Consider the following 3,133-nt stretch of genomic DNA (forward strand, 5'->3'; position numbering starts at 1 on the left):
TGCAATCTCCTTAATTCTTCAGAGAATCATCAATCAGATAATTTTGCCTCCCTTTAAAATCAGTAGGAGAGGATGAATTATTCATTTCCAACCAGCTGCAATCAGTCTCAGACATCCCCATCCGGAGGAGCTCAAAGCAGTCGTAATATTGAGTCAGGAAAAAGAGAGAGCTTTGAAAGAACATCACTGGGAATCAAATCCCTGGAAATGCTCCTGATGGCCTGTTCTAATAACTCCCCCAGCCACCCCACTAACAGAGGGGTTTTTTTAGTAGGCCATGTTTAGGACATGCAGGACATGTTTAAGCCAGCCAAGCTGGATTGCACAATAAAAGATCTACCTTCTAAACCATGAACATCTGACCCAAAAGAACTCTCTCCTAAGAGAGTGTTTTTAGGAAGCATGGGAGAGGAAGTTTTGAAATCCAGAATTAGGGTATCTGGAGAGTCCCTTGTGCCCCAGCACAGCTCACCTTATGAAACACCTCCTGTTTATTTGGCTGTCATCAGTGGGCAGGATTTTGAAATTTAGGGGGATTTTTTTTTCATTTTTAAAATTTTTTTTAAATTTTTTTTTTATTTATTTTTTTTATTTCCATCATATTTTGTATGTAGAAAATTCTGTGGGAGAGAAGCCCTTGGTTTTATTTGCTCTGTAACAGCACCGTGGCTGTCGGCAGGCACTGACCAGCAGCCCGTCCCTGCTTCCCTGCACGCTTTTTGGGGATGCTGTGCCTGGATCCAGCAGCCACTAGGTGCCAGTGCTGTTTTACACGAGAACAAACTCGAGCCAAAGCCTAGAAAAAAAGGAATTTTTCAGGAATTTGGGCACCTCGCCAGCTGTTAAATATAGCCCTCACTACTCCTCGCAGTTGCTGGTCCCGGGCTGCTGTCCCTCGACGTGGAGCCATTTGTGCCCTGCTACGTGCTGGGGAGAAGGGCAGAATTCCACCTTGGTTTTATTTTTATTGGCGTGGGATTTAAACTACCACGAACTCGGGGAACTTGTGTCCGCAGGCTGAGCTCCTGTGCAGGACTCGAGCACGCCACAGCCTCCCCTCCTGCACATCCCGTCCCTTCCCAATTTACCAGCAGAATTAGGAGATGCTAATTTGGGATCTGACCCGCTGCTGTCTCGGGGCTTTGATGCGGGATTTGGGATTTGTTGGATCCTGTGCTTGTCTGGGGCTTTTTCCAGCATCCCACAGAGGGTATTTGTGTGCAGCCTGTCCACAGCTCTCTGGTTTTTAACATCTCCACAAACCGGGGTCGGATATACACGGGGTGGGGCTGAGGACCAAGGAATGTCACTCTTCCAATGTTTATTCCTTAAGCAATCCCCAATCTGGATGGGCACAATCCTGTGGATAACTGGAGCCAGGCCAGAACGAGTCTCTGGGCATGGAGAGGAGTTTGAGGTGTTGAGGGAGAGAGCAGCCCACCCCAAGCATCCCCAAAGGACAGGGGTTGGTGGGCAGGGGCTGTCTGAGCCCTCACCAGCACTTAAAAAAGGACAGCTGGGAACTGGAGTTTTATCCAAGATGAGATTTTGGGGGACACAAGAAGGAAGAAGAAAGGAACATCCATCCCATCAGAGCACCATGAGTAGCACCAGGGCCAGGCTGACCCCCAGTTGGGGACCAGCAGGGACTGGTGACCCCTGACAGGGATGTCACCTTCAAAGGGTGTTTGGTTGGTTGGTTTGGGGTTTTTTGGAAATCCAGCTCGGTATGTGATGGAGCAATGAGATGAGATGGTCCCTGGGAGATTTAGTTGGGAAAAGGGAGTCATGAAAGCTCCAAGGTAAAGCAGATCCCTTTGGCAGTCACATGGACTGAGGGGGTTTCAGTGGGACATGAGATCTTCCCTGTGGGATGTTCCAGGGTCTGGCCAGCTCCAAACACAGAGTTGTGTCACCCTCAGGGACTTTTTATTCTCACTCTGCACCTCAGATGAGAGGCCCTGTGTTGTACAGACCTCCAGGAAGGCACTGGCTGGAAGAAGGGAGATGGAGAATGCAGTTTTTGTACCCCTTGCCTTGCCAGCAGCCAATGATGAGTCCATCTGCTGATTTTTCTGGGCGTTGATCTCATCACTTACACCTCAAACTTGTCTTAGACTGTTGGTGGAGGGTGGATATGGTTTTTGGCTTTGTCTTGCTCTCCACTGGGAACCCATATCTTTACAAATGGGAAATAATGTTTTCTTTAAGTTGGGCTGTGGGTTTGAGATTCCTTGTAAAATCATCCTTGCTCTCCAAAACTGACTGGCCAGCTGCTGCTGAGCAAAGAGGGAATCTTAGTTGTGCCAGGGGGAAATGTTATAGCACAACAGCAAATTCTCCATTGCCCTGGTTTTGGAGAAAATGAAAGCAGGACATTGGGAAAAGCTAATGAGGGAAAATAATAGAGCTGGCAGAGCTGCTGGAGCCCAGAACACAGCTGACCTCTTTGGAAGCACAATGTCAAGCTACTTAGGCAAAATCTCTTTTGGAGTGGCAGGGAGGCCATGGCTTGTGTTATCAGATCTTCCCCCATTTCTTGGGCTCAGGATCTCTCTGGAAAGGTGCAAACCCAGAGCCCCTTGTCCCAGGGATTGCTGTTTCTCAGTCGTATGATGGTCTTCCAAGGAGCAGGGCCTCATCTTAAAAAAGATTTACCTACCAGTGACCTGGCCACAGGCTCTTCACAACATGGGGAAAATCCCCCACAGCCCTAAATCATGGATCTCCCCATTTACCCCCTCATTTTTGCATGGTGTTGTCTCACTATTGACACAACCCCCCCAAAAATCTCCACGGGGATCAGGTAAGGAACAATTACCACTGTAATGAATTCACAGCAAACCCAGTTCCTGTAGCACTGACGGGTAAATAATTACTGTTTAAATAATAATATTAAATAAATAATAAATAATTACTGGTGAAAGAGGGCAAAGAGACCAAGAACCCCCTGATTTTTCACTTCGAAGTGCAGAAGAACCTGCTGATTTTGTGCTGCGTGTGCTTGGTGAGGGTCACCAAAGTGTGGAAAACACTCCTGAACAGCTTGTGACCCTGCCAGCACGACCTGGGATTGATCTCCCCAGAGCAAAGTGTGCTCCTGTTTACCACAGATATATACAAGGACCGAGGC

This window comes from Cyanistes caeruleus, chromosome 8, assembly GCF_971803275.1.
Source record: "Cyanistes caeruleus chromosome 8, bCyaCae1.hap1.1, whole genome shotgun sequence".
NCBI classification, from domain to species: Eukaryota; Metazoa; Chordata; class Aves; order Passeriformes; family Paridae; genus Cyanistes; species Cyanistes caeruleus.